Here is a 19,165-nt window from a genome sequence, read left to right as displayed (position 1 = left end):
ATTCATTTAATGCATTGCCATGGCAACACCATTCAATATATAAAAAATCTGTTCACAATTTAGCATCTTCAATGTCTTGGCATAAATGTTGCTTAAATGTGGTGACAGTCTGCATGAATCCCCTAGGAGGAGTATTTAAATGTTCAGAGACTGCAACATTAAAAATATCCAAAATGTCCGACTTTCTGTTGGTCGGAGCTAATAATTATAATTCTGAAAGTTGTCCAGTTTGATGAGAACTATATATGTACCAATTTTCGTGACTGTAGATGAAAATGAGGGTGCTACAGAGGCCGTTTTACACCCATTTTAAACCTATTAAATGTCACTGCCAACAGGTGGCTGTTTGAGTGTGGCTATAAAACAAATGCTTTGTTTTATTTCAAAAACTTCATCATTGTTCAAGCACTTGGTATCAAATTAAAGCTTAAAATCTCAACTTTCATCTTCTGCAGTCTATTTTGCAATAAGAGCATTACAATGAAAAACATTATTTAAAAATTTTAAAAGTGAATTTTTTAAAACATGCGAGATGTGAGTGACGGTACTTGTTGCATGTTCTCTGCTTATGATCCTAGCCAATGTTTGAAAAAACAGCATGCATTTCATTAGGCTCATTGAGATGAGCATATTCTGCACATAACCGAACACCGGTGATCACGGACAGATGCATGCTGTTTAGAAATCTGTCTGACTTGCTGTGAAATCATGACCAAGTATGTCAATAATACTCCAGCAAGAGCGAGGCGGCCGCAGTTGTAGCAGGTAGGTGGCGCAGTTGCTTTTTTTCCAAGCAGTGCGAACTGCAGGCACGATGGGAAATTACTTGCTGACCACACAGCTTAATGCTCACTGGCTTAATGTGATGTTTTGTTCTCTTAAGTAATTGATTTTTTTTTATCTCGAATATCATGTTCCCTTTCAAAAAGCTACACTTATGAAGCTGCGCTGAGTTAGCGCTTTGGGGACAACGTTAGGTGTGACCAGCTGTGAATATGTGTGCAACACGTCAATGAACATTGACCGGTATTTATGGCCTCTGCCGGTGACATCATTGGATGCACCCTTGGGACAGGGCGCATGTATCATCCACTTCGACCCTCCCGGTACCCCCACGAAACCTCTCGATTCCCGCCGCCTCTGGTGTTTCGGGAGTTAGATGCTTCCAGTGAAGTGTTGGGTGTACCGCTGCTTCCTGCCTTAGTCCAGGATGCGGAACACTCGACATCCCCTCAACAGTCAAGACAATTTTATTTGTATAGCGCCTTTCACAACACACATCGTTTCAAAGCAGCTTTACAGAATATCAGCATTAACAGACGATAAAACTGTAATGTCTATAAAGTCGATTAATCATCATTGTGTAATTTAGATAAAATGTGATTTTTAATAGTGTTTAAAAATAATTAAATGATAATTGTATTAATAACCCTAGTGAGCAAGCTGTAGGCGACTGTGGCAAGCAACACAAAACTCCATAAGATGTGGATTAATGGAGAAAAATAACCTTGGGAGAAACCAGACTCACTGTGGGGGCCAGTTCCCCTCTGGCTATGTTATGTATAGGTAAAATCATGGTTTAAAATTATTAAACTAAGTGTTAAGGGTCAGTGATTAAACATCGATTGTGTTTGAACTGTAAGATTAATGACCAAAGTCTTTGAAGTCCATCTTGATTAATTGCAGAAGTTCACATAGATGCAATTGTCCTTGTTAATTGGCTGATGAAGGCTTTTGTTGGCAATAGTTAGTCTAAGCATTTCATTTCAAGATCGTAGTCCATAAATAGACCGAGGTGATGCAGGTTGGAGTTGGCATCATGTCATCATCTGAAGTCCGTCATAATAGATTGAAGTGATGTTTGGCTGGCACCGGCTGCATTTAGTCATCATCATTCTGCGACATGTAGCAGTCCAACATGAAGCAGGAATGGTGCTGGATCCAGCCGGTTCTGGTGACCTCAGGATAGGAGTCCCGAGGTTGAGACAGGGAAACAAATAAAAAGATGTAAGCGTAGATGCCATTTAGTTTATTGCAGAGTTCGAGATCATGCTCAATGTTTCTGGTTCCGGCAGACCCAACTAAAGCAGCCTAATTGTGGGTTGGAGGATAAATTAGGTGTATGCCTGGCTAAATAGATGAGTCTTTTGTCTAGACTTAAACTGAGGGAGTGTGTCTGCATCTCGAACAGTGTTAGGGAGACTATTCCATAGTTTAGGAGCCAAATATGAAAAGGATCTTCCTCCTTTAGTGGTTTTTGATATTCTAGGAACTATTAATAGGCCAGAATTTTGTGATCTTAATGAACGTGTTGGAATATAGCGTGGTAGATCACTTAAGTACTGCGTAGCTAGACCATTCAAAGCTTTGTACGTAGTTAACAATTTTAAAATCAATACAGAATTTAACAGGTAGCCAATGTAACGATGATAAAATGGGGCTAATATGATCACATTTCTTGGTTCTCGTCAGCACTCTGGCTGCTGCATTTTGAACCAATTGAAGTTTATTTATTGATCTTGCTGGACATCCTCCCAGTAATGCATTACAATAATCTAGTCTTGAGGTCATGAACGCATGAATTAGTTTTTCGGCATCAGCAACCGAGAGCATATGCCTTAATTTAGCAATATTTCTTAGGTGGAAGAATGCTGTTCTACAAACATTTGTAATTTGATTTTCAAAGGACAGATTGGTATCAAATATAACACCTAAGTTCTTCGCTGTTGAAGATGATGTAACAGTACATCCATCTAGAGTCAAATTATATTTTAGTGGCTTATTTTTAGAGTTTTTTGGTCCAATAATTAGAACCTCTGTTTTGTCAGAATTGAGTAGAAGGAAATTTCTGGCCATCCAATCTTTTATTTCATTAATACACTCTGCTAATTTTGAGAATTGTGAAATCTCATCAGGTTTTGAAGAAATATAAAGTTGTGTATCGTCAGCATAGCAGTGGAAACTTATTCCACGATTCCTGATAATATCTCCCAGGGGAAGCATATACATGGAGAAAAGCAGAGGCCCTAAAACTGATCCCTGTGGCACTCCATATTTTACTTTTGTTTGGTTTGACAATTCCTCATTTACATAGACAAAGTGGTAGCGGTCTGCTAAATTTGACCTAAACCATGCTAATGCCACTCCACAAATTCCAACATAATTCTCTAGCCTATTCAAGAGAATGTCGTGATCTATCGTGTCGAATGCAGCACTAAGATCTAAAAGCACTAGAAGAGAAATGCAGCCACGATCAGATGAAGTCATTTGTAACTCTGATAAGTGCAGTCTCTGTACTGTGATGAAGCCTAAATCCAGATTGAAATTCTTCATATATACTATTTCTCTGTAGAAATGAACATATTTGGGAGGATACTACCTTTTCTAGTATTTTTGACATAAACGGGAGATTTGAGATCGGTCTATAATTAGCAAGTTCTCCAGGATTAAGTTGTGGCTTCTTAATTGGCGGTTTGATAATTGCCATTTTAAAGTTTTTTGGGACATGTCCTAAGCAAGAGGTTCTGATATTACAGGAGATACCTCTGATATTAAGAGATACCTCTAAGAGTTGGTATAGGATCCTATACCAACTAACAAGTTGTGGCTTTTGATGTTTCGATAAGTTTTGTTAGCTCTTCATGACCTATGATAGCGAAGGATTGAAGTTGCACATGAGGGAAATTATTCGACACTGTTTTCTGAGGTGCTATGACAGATGATTGCATAATTCCAAATTTATTTCTGATTATTTCAATTTTATCTGAAGAGAAATTCATGAAGTCATTACTCTTGAGCTGTGACGTAATATCTGGTTCGGTTGAGGCTTTATTCCTAACCAATTTAGCCACAGTACTGAATAAACATCTAGGATTGTTGTGGTTATTTTCTATGAGTTTACTAAAATATGCTGACCTGGCAGCTTTGAGTGCGTGTTTGTAGCTACAGACACTATCCTTCCATGCACCCTGAAATACTTCTAATTTTGTATTTTTCCACATGCGCTCCATTTTCCAGTGTGATCTTTGTACCATGGTGCAGGGCTTATTTCTTTAATTTTCTTTAATCGAAGTGGGGCGACAACATCGAGGGTGCTAGAGAAGACTGCATTTACATTTTTTGTTATTTCATCAAGTTCTTCTGGGCTTTGGGGTTTATTGAGTATGTGAGATAGATCTGGAAGAGTATTAGTGGAAGTGTCAAAATGAATACCCATCTCTGAGAAACTGGCAGCGTGGAAACATCTGCCAGGTATTTCTATGTGGGTCCTAAGAACAGTAGAAAATGGCTACAGAATTAAATTCTCTCACCACCCTCCTCGTTTCAATGGCGTGCTTCCCACTATCGTAAGACCGGAGCAGGCATGTCTACTGTGGAAATTACTGCAAAATCTATTGGTAAAAGGGGCCAACATGTTCCCATTCCAGACAAAGAGTCAGGTTATTACAGCAGATACTTGCATCCGATTTTATATCTTTGAGGCTTGAACTGCTCGGTCAGGGTGTTCAAGATGCTAACTGTCAAGTCTGTCGTGTCTCAGTTCCAACATCACGATCGGCTGGTCACGCTCTATCTCATGGACGCATTTCCATATTGGAATTCTGCCACAGCAAAGGAAGTTCCTGAGGTTCGCTTTCGGGGGCGAAGCCTTCCCCGCACATTCACGAAATGCATGAGAGCTGGATTTAGTTGCAGTGAAACAGTCTTTAATAAAATAAACAAATGACAGGATAATGGGGTAACCCCAGGAACAAAAGAAACCGTACATACTGCAATATATGTGTACGTACAAAGCTTAGTGACTGTAGCTGAAAATGGATGTGCTACAGAGCCCCTTTACACGCCCATGAATGAACCTTTACCCAGCCCAAATGGCAGATGATTCTGATGTGTGTGCAATATCATAAAAATTCAAGCATGCCAAGTACCTCAAAAAAATATTAATATACATAAAAAGGAATAATAGTGTTTAATGTGTTGCCATGAAACAAGTAGTTAAGATATCGAAAATCCCTTCATAATTTTAAATCTGTACAGTCTTGACATTATTATAAAGAAATTTGAAGTAGTTCAGATAAAAATAAGAGTGCTAGTCTAAAGTCTGTAAAAAGTTCCACACTTCCTGCTGACAGTTGATTGTGCTATGACTGTGCCCCACAATAGTCATATCCATAAGATCAGCCCCCAATAACAAGCATAAATCAAAATTGATCTAAATCCCACAATGCATGCCGAATATATGAGCACTTCCTCTTTCATTTTTTCGACATTAATTTATCGCCTCGCCATGGCAACGCCGTTTGAAATATCAAAAATCTGTTCGCGATTTAGCATCTTCAATGTCTTGGCATGATGTTGCCCACGTTTGGTGCCTGTCACATAAATCCCCTAGAAGGAGTATTTCAAATTTCAGAGCATAGGTTTTTCAAACAATGCAACATGGAAGACTTCCTGTTAGGCAAAGCCTATGACTATGAGGGTTGTTCAGCTTGATGAACTATATGTGTACAAAGTTTGGTGACTGTAGGTGAAAAGGCATGTGCTACAGAGCCTCTCAAATATCCAATTTTCAAGTAGCCGGCAGAGATCATTTTCAAATACAGCACTGTAGGACTGATGATTTAAAGGTGTGTTTTATATTTTATGCTAACTCTTTTAACTACCATAACTGTTGAAGGAATTGTTCACCCAAAACTGAACATTCTCTCATTAACTCTTACATCATATAACATCATACCACCCCAAACTCTTTCCCCAAAAAAGATTTTCTTGCTTCTGTGCAACATAAATGAATATATTTTGAAGAATGACACTCACTCAAGTGTTTTTGTCTATAAAATGTAGTCAATGGGGTCCAAAACGTTTTGAGCCCAAAAAAGGACATAAAGGCAGCAGAAAAGTAATCCATAAATTCGACATTCTAGGAAAGTTTTCTCAGTAAACTTGCTTGTTTGTGCCTCTGTGTGTACTCTGTGTACCTGCACAGTAGTCTGATTGCACAACAGCAGCTCTAAGAAAGTTTGGATATTGACAAGACCGTAAATTTAAGTCATAGACTTTCGTAATCTTGAACTATCTCCAATCTGCTGACATTTTGTTGTACAGTGCATGGCATTGGTTTATGGAATCAAATCACATAATTTTTTCACCTAAAAAATGTAACACTGTGGCACCATTAAAACTTTTGTCAGTGGCCCATTCAGCCCAACACAGCAACATTGGCTCAACTAATGGAGTGGGTTTGGGGCAGGACTATCAGTTTGAACAACCAATAGAAGATGGAAGATCTATTTAGAAATCTATTTGGTGATGCTAGTGATTCAGAGCTTCACTGTAGTCAAAGCTGCATATTGTTGTGTAGTGATCTGACATGAACAACTTTATCTTGGCTTCTTGTCACAAAATGGCCTAGTTCTAACACATTGAACCAATCCTCTTGGTAATGAGTGGGAGCCTCATTACCTACTGATGTTTCTTTGCTCCATTACAGATAGCCCCATTTAGAATCCACAAGCATGCACACAAATATTCCTATATCAATCTTTATAGCCTTCTGAGAATTTTCCTTAGGTTTTTTACTGATCAGACAGATGCCAGCACTCTTACAAGGAACGCACACAATGGATAGACGCAGACTCCATCGCACCTCAGAGCCCTGCTGAGATGATGGGAGGTTGGCATCAAAGAGCGGGAGGCCTGGCTGTTCTTTTTTCTCATTCTGGCTTCCCATGGTGAGAAAATGCTCCCTTTACTGGGAGTGAAGCAGATGAGGGAGGGTGTAGTAGGGGGCCGATCTTTATGAGCTGGCAGGAATGAAAAGTGCAACATCTCAGAAGAGACCGGGTGGCATGCTTAATGAGCATCTTTCAGTTTGACTACCAGTTGAAGCAAGGGGAAATGTGAGCTCTTCTTTAAATGTGAGCTCATTTCAAAATGCATCACATGGTTGATTTACAATCTCACTGGTTTGAACCGGATTAATGTCAAATTGATTACATCAATTTTTACATGGAACATTCATGACTTTCAAGTCAACCATCTATGGAATGTATATGTACAGTATACATATATACACACACACATAAATATATACAAAGTGTCTAGACACTTTTTGATTGGAAGGGGTTTGGAAGGCACAGATAATTGCCTTTTTCTCCTTATGGACGAACAAGTCTTACACATTTGATGTGCATGCATGTCCTTGACAGTTTGCATAAAATATGAAGACATTAAGAGTTTGTAATGAATGTGCTGAGTAAGGTCTGATTAAGGCATAAAGCTTGGGAATTATATTATGTAAAATATAATTTGGTGGAGAAATAATCGGGGGTTTGTGGATAGTATTATTATTGGCAAACCCCTCGCTGTATGGCTCTACCTGTTTAATGTCTAAGCAGGAAAGGATCTGAGTTTAGAGAATCAATTCTTGTTTTTGTTAAATATATAAGGTGAATTTCTGCACCACTAGCGTCACTAAACGGAAGAGCAAAAATAATGACTGTTCCCTGTCTGTCACTTACTCGATGTTGACAATTACTCAAGTGACACTTGGGTTTCGCTCTTGACAGCCCTAATTACCTTTGCTTTATTCAGAAAAGACCAATGAAATTGGCGAGTTGAATTTGCATGCCGTTCTCCGCCCCGGACATACGGGTATAAAAGGACATGTCGTGCACCACTCATACAGACTTGTTCTTCAGAGGTGTGTGTGTGTGTGCGCGCTTCCCTTCACCTGGCTATCTGCTTTAATTACGGTCGCACATCTGAGGTCACCCTCGCACGGTCGAGTGTTGTGCTTCCTCGGGCGCTTCGGCGACTGAGTCCACAGGTGTAAAAGAGTATATTCTAAAAGAGCATATTTCCTCTAAAAGAGCTTGCGCAAACGATTGGCATCTTTTGAAAGATGTCCTTTCGCCTTTGTGCTACTCTGTGTGGCCGTTATCTCTCCCCTCCGGATGGCCATGAAACAAGTGGCGAGCACCTCGGCTGATCTGGATGTGGATATGGGAGATATGAATTTCCACTGGCTCAATCCCCGCGGTCCTCCCACCCGCCAGCACGCTTGTTCTATCTGGTAGAGTTTACGACCAATGCAGGCGGTCCACCTCGGGGCTGAATTAATGTCTCGTTCAGGGCTTGCAACAAGGATGAGTTATCGGTCGCAGTATCAGAGGGTGGGCTTCTGTGTCACAAAGTCACAGCGTGCACCCTGGGCCAGAAGATGTCTACCTTGGTGGTCCAAGAGCGGCACCTGTGACTCCTTCTTGCGGAGATGCTTGATGCACAGAAGGTTCGCTTTCTCGATGCATCCATCTCCCAAGGGGGGCTCTTTGGCGTCACTGTCGAGGACTTTGCCCATGGATCTACATGCCTTGAACAAGGCCTTACTCAGGCTTCTGTTCAAGAAGTCGATGCAGAAGCGCACCCTGGCATCAGTACGGCATCAGGATTGGTTTGCGGCCATCGTCCTGAAGGATGCGTACTTTCACATATCGATCCTTTCTTGACACAGACCCTTTCTTCTGTTTGCCTTCAAGGGATGAGCAGACTAGTACAAGGTCCTCCCTTTCGGTCTGTCCCTGTCTCCTCACTTCACCAAAGTCGCAGAGGCTGCCCTGGCCCCGCTGAGGGAGAAGGGCATTTGCATCCTCAATTATTTTGACGACTGGCTGATCCTAGCCCACTCACAAGATCAATTGTGTGCACACAGGGACCTTGTGCTTCAGCACCTCAACCGACTGGGGCTTCAGGTTATCTGGGAAAAGAGCATGCTCTCCCCTGTGCAGAGCATCTCTTTTCTCAGTATGGAGTTGGACTCGGTCACCATGATGACATGCCTTACAAACGAGCATGCACAGTCGGAGCTGGCCTGCCTGAAAACCTTCAGGAGGAAGGTAGCAATGTCATTGAAACTATTTCAGAGGCTCCTGGGGCATATGGCATCCTCAGCGGCAGTACTCTCCCTCAGGATGATGCATATGAGACTGCTACAGACTCGAGTCCCAAGGTGGGCATGGCACCATGGCACCCAGCATGTGACTATCATGCCACGGTGACACCAAACTTTCAGCTCCTGGTCAGATCATTTCTACGGACCGGGGTTCCCTTAGAGCAGGTCTTGAGGTGTGTCATGGTTATGACAGATGTCTCGAATTTCGACTGGGGCACCATGTGCAACGGGCAGGTAGTATCAGGGCTCGTAACAGGGCTCCGCCTGCAATAGCACATCAACTGCCTAGAGCTTCTGACAGTATTGCTGGCCCTGTGGAGGCTTCGGCCATTGATTCAGGGCAAACACATGTTGGTCCGAATGGACAACACAGCGACCATGGTGTACATAAACCGCCAGACCATTGTAGACTCACGTCGCATGTCACAACTCGCCCACCGCCGCCTCCTTTGGAGTCAGCAGATGTTGAAGTCTCTGTGAGCCACTCACCACCCGGGTGGCCACAACCGCTCAAATGGATGCACTCTCACAACAGGTAATGCTCTGTGGAGAGTGGAGACTCCACCCCCACACAGTCCAGCTGATTTTGGGGAGATTCAGGGAATCCTCAGAGAGGACGGGCAGCAAGTCCTGATGGTTGCACCTTATTGACCCAAGCGGACTTGGTTCTCAGACCTGATGCTCTTGGCAGTAGTCCCTGCCTGGCGCAATCCCGTGAGGCAGGACCTTCTAACTCATGGGCAGGGCATGCTCTGACACCTGCGGCCGGAACTCCGGAACATCCACGTCTGGCATCTGGACAGGACACGGAAGTCCTAGTAGGTCAGTGGTGATAGACATGATCACTCAGGCCAGAGCCCCCTCTACGAGGAGGCTGTACGCTCTGAAGTGGTGTCTCTTTGCAAATTGGTGTTCAAATACGGGTGTTGCAGTCCACCCTGAAGGTGTATGTGGTTTCTATATCAGTGTATCACGATACACTGGATGGTAGACCATCACAGCAGCACAACCTGATCACCAGATTCCTCAAGGGCAAGAGGAGATTGAATCCTCCTAGGCTGTGCCTGATTCCCTCTTGTGATATCTCTGTAGTCCTACCTGCCTTACAGAGAGCCCCCTTGATCTCAGCACTTAGTCTCTGAAGACGGCCCTCCTGGTGGCGCTCACTTCTATCAAGAGGGTTGGGGACTAGCAGGCACTCTCAGTTACCAGAGAATGCCTGGAGTTTGGGCCGGCACACTCTCACGTGATCTTAAGACCCCGGCCACATGCCCAAAGTTCCCCTTTCGAGATCAGGTGGTGAACATGCAAGCACACTCATCAGAGGATGAAGACTCTGCCTTGTAATTGCTGTGTCCAGTTTGCACCCTGCGCATTTATCTGGACCGCACGCAGAGCTTTAGATGCTCAGAGCAGCTCTCTGTTTGATTTGGAGGACAAAAGAAGCTGTCTCTAAACAGAGGCTGGCCCATTGGATTGTGGATGCCATTTCTTTGGCTTACCAATCACAAGACTTGCCATGCCCCTTGTCCACTTGAGGTGTTGCATCCACCTGGGCTCTGTCGAGGGGTACCTCTCTAACAGACATATGCAGAGCGGGCTGGTCTACACCAAATACTTTTGTGAGGTTCTACAACCTCAGCATTGAACTGGTTTTGATCTGAGAGTTACAGGGTAACACCAGGTAGGCAGGGCAGCAGGTCGGGTATATCGCTTGCATTTGCGACTTTCCCATTTCAAGGAGATAATGTGCGCAATCTTGTCTACAACAGTTCCCCATAACTTGTGAACACTAGATGCCTCTTTAATTTCTTCAGCATTATTCCGTGGCAAACTCGGAGTAACACCACCAGGCCCAGTTCTCGGTATGCCCTTTTTCAGGTGAGCCCACATACTTAGGCTCAGTGCTCCATACGTGGTGATTCCCCTAGGTAATCTCGTATGATGCATTTCCATTGTTCAGTTTCCCCTCAGGTGAACCCTGTGTTTCCCCTCGACAGAGCTTTGGTCTGTCTCGGCCACTGTTGTTGTGTACCCTCTCCGTAGATAGGGTCCTCCCAGTGGCTTCATTCCATATGTGAACTTCCCCATCAGTAAGTCCATGCAAGGTATTCTCCATGTTAACCTCCCGCTGGTAGGATGTGGTCTCCATAGTGCTGTCACTCCTGGTGAGGGAGTTGCTAAATATAAAAATCAGGAAAGGCCACCGCCTGTAGCCTCCACGGGTAAGTGATTCCTCCCACCCTTAATGGTATCAGGGAGATGCCTTCCCAAACTTGCTGGAAGGTCACGCACGTGGTCGAGCGCTCTCTGCGAGGCACGCAGCAGCTTGCCCGTGTCCACTCCTCCGTACTTCATGACACGGCTCAGTGCCTACGGCATTTCGTATAGGAATCTCTAGTGTCACTACATCGACACGAAGTCAAGTGAGTGACAGACAGGGAATGTCTTGGTTATAGATGTTACCTCTGTTCCCTGATGGAGGGAACGAGATGTTATGTGCCTCCTGCCGCAGCGATAAACTGACCGCTGACATGGCCGGGACACACACACTCTCTCTCTCTCTCTCTCACGCATGCACGCACAGAGCAACACCTGAAGATGATCTAGGCCTGTATGCAGGGGCGAGATTATGATTTGAGGCCCCAAGCAGCCAACCAACCCAGGTCCCCATTTAGATGTTAAATGTTTTAAATCATAATATTAAATTCATCCTATCAGCCATTGTAGCCAAGTACATTCAAAATGTTTAATGAAATACAATTCTTGTTCAATATAATTAATGCATATTGTTTTGACGATACAGTGATAAAAAGCAATATATACCTACATTATATATATTTTTACAAATCACTTTGTTATGAACAGGGTGTGTAAAACCTACTATTTCACTCACTAACATTTTAGATTTCAGTTGTTATTTATTATTATTATTATAACCTAACAATTATTAATTGTTGTACAGTTTTTCATTATAATACATAATTATTATTACTTTGATGATTTGTGGTATACAATGGTAATATATTTATGTCTTATTTACTTTACTCTTTACCTGGAGCTTAATTTCTGACACTGCTGTGTATTGTTTACCATGTTGCATAAGGCTTTATTTTATGTAAGCATTGTAGGCAACATTCATAACAGTAACCAGCCACAGTAAACATACAAGGCATGTCAGCCACTCAGCACACTAGAGAAGAAGGAAAAAACATTGTCATTTATCAAGCAATGAGACTTTGTTTTGAGCAGAATAATGTTAAACATTGTTACAGTCACCTCTTTGCAACCTGAACTTTTTCAAAACGTTACATCTTTGTGACACCTGCACTAAAACAGAATGAAGGTGTATGGTGAAGTTATTTTTAACTTCTCACAGTGTCTAAAAAATGTGCCGGTCTTGTGTGAGGCACTGAAGAAATGGTGAGCTGCGATGCAGCAGTCAAGGATTTTTGTCCAGCACGTTTACATAGAAAAACAATAAAAAATCATAGCAGACGCACGTAAAAATGTGTTCGGTGTGAACGGCCCCTAACTCATGGGTGAAACAAGTTTGGAAGTCCTGTATATTTTTTCATAAATTACAAACCTGATTCCAAAGTCCTACTTGAAAGACTGACCCGAACCCAGCCTACCTCTAAAATGAACCATTCTAAGAGCACTGACAACAGCTTATTTGCACGTGTACCCAGAACGACATGGCACCCCTCAAGCGTTTTTTGTGGAGCTTTCCTACCGAGGCGGGGGCTCCCGATGTTAGGTGCCCCACGCAATTTTGTGGTTTACATAGTGGTTAAAACTGCTGCTGCCTTTATGTGCCTGCAGCAATGTTAATGAACAGCATCTACTCACTGGCTTTTTTGTGGGGAGGGCACTGCCAGCTGTCAGACTATGGTGCCATATGATGAATCGGCCACACTGACTGAAAGCCTTTAAAATCTGATTGCAGGGGAAGAATAATACTCCTCTATCTTGAATCCTGATCTCTCTTTTTGTCAGGGTCATCTCACTCTTCAGTAAGCTGATGAGGACAATGCAATGCAGCAGAAGCTGCAAGCTTGTCAGCTTTCGAATGTCAGTCAGTGCCAAACAGAGTGTGATGGGTAAAAAACTTAAATTAAAATAATTGATCTTCTGCAAACATTGCTCTCAGTTGGAATTCCATAGTACATCATTATCCTGGAATTTTATCAGGGCAGTGACAACAACATTAAGATCAATAATCTGATCTTCTACATGACATTCCTTGCACTCAACATAGATAAGGGTGACAGGTTCCTGTGGGTGAGGTACACAAAATTATTAGACCGACTACATGCACGCACTTGGGTATAAACGCACCCAAGGAAGATTTAGCATTCATGAACATTCAAATAGCCTACCAATCAAGATTACACTCTTATACCAGCAGTACAACAACAATTAAAGCAAAGTTAAAACTGTTAAGCATAAGGTTTTACTCTGCATAGGAGCAGAGCACTCAATGCCTTTTATTGTCACGATTGTTTATTGTTAGTCCGGATCCCTGTTGCTCCGCATGCACCCTGCGATCGGGCAGGGGCGTATCGCATACCGGTGAGTCTATAAGGGGATACATATCAAGCTTTGGTGGATTTGGGTTGTTCTCACACCTCTATCCACCAATGTTTGGTGCAAGGTGGGGAACTGGGTGTGAATAAATGGGTGAGGGTGTGGTGTGTGTATGGGGATATTCACATGTATCTGATGGTTACCATTGAGAAACTATTCAGGGTAAAAAAGCATAGAGTAGAGGCCGTGGTCCATTCCCACCTCCCCCATAAATTCATCTTGGGAATGAATTGGCCTGATTTTAAGAATTGATTAAAGGAAATATGTATTGATGGGTCCTGTGAAAGGATGTCTCAGTGTGTTACGTGTGATGCTATGGCTAGAGAGGCGGTGCCAGGGCCAGAGTGACGCAAGGGAGAGGATGCCCATCCACGGGGGGGAGGGGTTCCCTGAGGGGATTTCCCTCTAGAGCATTCATGTGATGAGTCCCTGAAACACACGTTTGAATGAGTGAGTAATAGATGATCAACATCTCCAGCCTTATGTCGCACTCACATACCCATATTTTTCAATTATTAAAGATCGGTTATATCGTGTGATGCAGGACACTCTAACAAATGTGAATACAACCCAATTATTAGTGCAGGAGAGCCATCGGGAAACCTTCTTCCAGACAGCTCACCATAATCCAATGGCTGGCCAGTTAGGTCATGAGAAAACGCTCAACCAAATAATGGCCTGTTTCTTTTCGCCAGGTATTCACAGGGACGTTGGCAGTTGGTGAATCCACTGGCCACCTGAAAAGCACCATTGTGCCCTCTACCACTGATCGAGGTCCCCTTCAAAAGAACTGGCATGGACCTCGTTAGGCCATTAGAATGGAGTGCATAAAGGCATATATTAGTTCTGGTGGACTATACAACACGATATCCAGAAGCAGTGCCCCTACGCAACATCTCAGCAGAGTGTTGCAGAGGCAATCTTCATAATAATCCCCCGAGTGGGCACTCCAAAAGAAATCCTCACTGATCAAGGCACTACATTTACGTCACGTACACTACGCAAACTTTACTAAATGTATGTTATTAAATCGATTTGTACCAGTGTTTACCACCAACAAATGGATGGGTTGGTGGAACGATTTAATAAAACCTTAAAAAATATGATTCGTAAATTTGTACCCGAGGATGCTAGGAATTGTGATAAATGGCTCTAACCCCTGTTTTTTTTCAGTAACAGAGGTCCCACAAGCCTCCACAGGGTTTTTCCCATTTGAGCTGCTGTATGGGCATCAGCCACACAGCGTGCTCGACGTCATCTGGGAACAAATACAATTGAATACGTTCTTGAACTTCGAGCAAAACTCCACAATTTGGGTCAGTTAACACAGGAGTATTTGCTCCAAGCTCAAGAACGTCAAGGCCGACTGTATGACAGGGGCACTTGACTATGGGAATTTGTACCAGGAGATAAAGAGCTTGTATAACTCCCCACCTGAAGCTCTAAATTACTCAGGAATTGGCAAGGGCCCTTTTGAGGTCACACGGTGAGTCGGAGATCTCAATTATAAAGTTAGGGGCAGGGTATGTAAAACTTATCACCTCAACCTTCTAAAATCATTGTAGGATTATATATGAAAAAAGCCATCAAATGAACACAACATCACATTCCACATTAGAGAGTCATAAAAACGAATGCCAATCTCTCCCATGTCTGCTTAATCTCAAACTAGGGTTTGTAATTACAGAGCTGACCAAAAAAGATCCTCCTTTGTTCCACCAACTTAAACCCTCAGAATGACCTTCTGAACTTCCACACAGGGCTAAAGCAGGTTTTCTTTGAAAGGTTTCCTTGTGAGATCCTCATCCCAGTTCCAGTACTTATGATTTAACCCTATAAAATATACACCATACCTGGCCTTGCTAGATATTTCTGAAAATGACTATGACCTGTGATCACCTGTATAACTGACAAATTAATGATTATAGCCGATGTACCTTTTATAATATGTGTAGTGATTGGTATTCACTTATAACTGACAAATCGATGAGTATCATCTTTATTCTGGTATGATTCATCTCATTCTACTAAGAATGGTAACCATTCAACTGGATATTATACCCCAACAATCCGGTTTCTCATAACGTGTAATGTATTCATGTTGTAAAACTAATAAATTAACCAGTATGATTTTTAACCAGAGATTTTCATGTTTTGTTACTCATATAATATTAATGAAAGAATTTCATATTTAGTATGTAAATGCTTGCCTGTTTACGTAGAGAATGTTGATGACAACGAATTTCTTGTCTCTTGTACTGTTGTCAAGATATAAATGTTTGTGATTAAACATGCACTATTTTTGAGTGGGAGTTTATAAGAATCCTCCACAAAAGATCATAAATCAACTTTGGAAATGGACAGACAAGTCGACCATGTGCCTCTGAAAAGCCATCTCTGAATGGCTCAGGACACCTTTGGGGTGTGGCCAATTTCAGTTCAAAACGTTCCTACCCAAGGAAGAACTTTCATTTCTCCTGAAATTTCAACTTTCAACACTCTTTTGTACTGTCGCTTGGTCTCTCCTCTTCGGCTATCATGCTGCTTCCAGGTCCTCCATGCCATGTAGAGTCCAAGGAAAACTCGGGACACACAAAGTCCCAAGGAAGCCTCTCACTCTTTCCTCTACGGTTCACACACCCAAAGGGAGTTGCGAGTCCTCCTTGCAGAAAGCCTTGCTTCATCCAGACAATAACTGTCTCTGTTATTCATATAAGAGTCCAAAACATCGATGGAATGAACTTTCAACTAATATCCAAAGAACAAGCAACACAAAGAATGCAATGCAAAGAAATGCAACGACATGCAAGTACATCTCCGGACTTTTGCTCAAAATGCTGATGTAGTTGTTCTTAAGGCATTGTCAACAGACAACATAATGTTCATTTTCTCTGTATTGATCATCACAACTCACCAACCTGTTTCATGCTGTATGTGTTAGATTAGTTTTATGTTTAGAACAGCAATAAATTGTCAATATTCAAATATAATTTGACTGTGGTATCTTTTGATAAATTAATCTCATCCCTGTTTTTAAAAGATTTAGCTTCAAAGCTGTACTTAAATATGTGTAATATTATTTTCAATAAGCCATGAGAATAATATTACTCCAATAAGTGAATTAATCATAATTCCCTTATTAAAGCTAATTCCTTACAATAGAAATTGAGCAGATACAACTAGACGTATTACAATTTTAATGGTGGAGAAAATTATTCAGGCAAAATCTAGCTATTTGTCATTTATCTAATGGTTCTTCAGATGCTGGTTGTTGAACGTGACTAATTCCATTATAAATATCTTTACATATTAATGTAGAATAAGGACAGTTTAATTTAATTCCTAGATCAAAGTTACTCTTCCTACACATAATGGTGGAGAATTGCAGCGCTAATCCATACCATGTACATCTACATCTAATTTCCTACATCATGGATTGAGGTGGTCCCTGTTCGCCTTGGCAACTGTAGTTCCGTAGAGGGCCGAGCTTGAGCCGGAGGGGCTACATTTGAGTCTACATTGACTACAGATATTGTATGTTCGTAATGTTACATTTGATTGCATGATGTTAAAACCAGGACCTGAGTGAATCATTCACAGACAAGATTGTCCTGTAAATTTTTCATCATGATCTCATTGACAGATAACCGGGAAAAAAAAAAAATCAATTTCTTTTTTTAAATGAATGTGAAATAAACAATTTAAGTTTACTGAGTAAAAGTAGCTTTGAATGGAACTTCTCAAATAGGGTGCGTGATATGCCATGAGAGAAAGTGGCCCAATTAATTGTTTTCCAAGCTAAGTAATGTCGTTTGTTTGTTGGTATGCTTATTCTAGTTGACCAACTGATATTTTCCTCACTAATGACCATTCGTACCACCAACTCCTGGACTTCCTTGACCTCAGAGATTATATGAACTCGTTAAAGGGGTGTTGCCATTAGCAACAAAAGCAGAAAAAATGTTTTCTGTAATGAGGATGATCAAATACTGAAATGTACTCTGGAGTTATGAGGTATCTCATAAATATCTGACCCACAATTTAATGGTTGTAGGGATAGTTTGATCCTCCCCCAGCTTCAACCTATTCTCTTTTTCATTTAAAATAAGGTAAAATATTAAACCTAGGGTTTGCACCATTAAATAAATAAATTCAAATTAGATTTTTTATTTTTTTTTCAACATGGCAACCTACAAATTTCCAGTTTATTTAGTTGAAACTTTTTTTTGCTGTTGGGAAGAAAGGAAATATTATGTTATTGATCTAAGAATTGTACATAATTATGTAAACTCTTCTGTTATTTACTCGTATCTGTGTAATTGTTATGTGTTGTGTCAGATTCTTGGATGGGCGGAAGGATGGACTGGTAGATAGATAGATCGATCATTATGGCAAACAGTAGAATATTTAGCAACACATTAACTTGAGATTTGTCTAAAGGTTTACTACAAGTTGAATATTATTGCACTTAGACAGCTTTAACATCTTTGCCTTATCGAGATTACTTCATTCAACAGGTGTTTCCATGGTAACCATCAAGCCAACTCTCTCAGGGTCTGCCTTCTAGTGTCAGAAATTGATTAAGACACCCATCACATCTTCACGTTATGTTGACAGCACAAAGTAAAGATATTAATCCAAAAAGGGTGTAAATTTGAAGGGAAAAGCAAGACAATGCTGACAGAACTGGAGCTGGTTGGGGCCAACTGTGCTGGCAGGCATATCAACAGTAAATCGCCTTAGAGAGGTCCTATTTTTTTCACTCATTCTCTCTTATCTCTCTCTCCTCTAGCCAGAAATTTGTGTTAATGCTTCACTAACACATGTCAGCCAAATTAAATGCTGCTCTGATGAAGATGTGAGTGGACAGAAAGTCTGTGAGGGGAAAACAAATGCAGGGCCTAAACAAAAGCAAGAGCTCTTGACATTGGCTGCCCTTCACAGCCCAGCAACAGCAGACATGACAGGGGTGGAATCTGCAGGGTCGAAGTCTCTAGTCGTCAATCAAATTAATTAAAATTGAGGATCCTTACCCTCGTCTATCTAATCAGCATGCTAAAATCACTGAACTACTCTGCAAATACATGATTGCAACTGTATTAAATCGTCTCAGGCTCACATATATTTCATGGGTGTTATCTTGTGTCACACTGAGCTTACAACAACAGTTGACGATAATAATGGAGAATTATTTTCTAAATATTTTATTTACATTTATTTATTTTACAATAGGATGTCTTTTAATTCACTTTAAACACACTGCTAGCACAAGGTTTTTAGGTTGTTTTAAGATGGTTAGTGCTGATTTGAATCTGGTCTAGCTGGTGGATAATCATAGCCATGTTCACCAACAAAATCTGTTGAAGATGGTCAACTAGAATTGTTTATTTTTTTGTTTTTTCTTGTAATGCTGGTTAATCAAATATTGCTGGCTAAGTAAGGGATAATGTACAGTCATCCATTTGTTATAGAAAAACAAATCCTTATAGGGTGATCGCGTCAGGGGTGTTGTATCTGCCTGAGGGTTGTTGTTTATTTGCGATAACAACTTGTATAATCCTGATGGGATTTCTTTTGCAATAACAGCTAGCTGACTGTACATTATCCCACTTATTACATGGCTAC

The 19,165-nt window shown here is 41.4% G+C and overlaps 1 pseudogene; it reads left to right on the top strand.

The window, feature by feature from the left end:
• Positions 1–8,357: 8,357 nt before the first annotated feature.
• LOC127650104 (uncharacterized) overlaps positions 8,358–19,165 on the top strand; it is a 28,383-nt pseudogene continuing 17,575 nt past the window's right edge.

Source organism: Xyrauchen texanus, chromosome 10 (assembly GCF_025860055.1).
Source record: "Xyrauchen texanus isolate HMW12.3.18 chromosome 10, RBS_HiC_50CHRs, whole genome shotgun sequence".
NCBI lineage: Eukaryota > Metazoa > Chordata > Actinopteri > Cypriniformes > Catostomidae > Xyrauchen > Xyrauchen texanus.
This window is presented reverse-complemented; position numbering and strand designations above follow the sequence as displayed.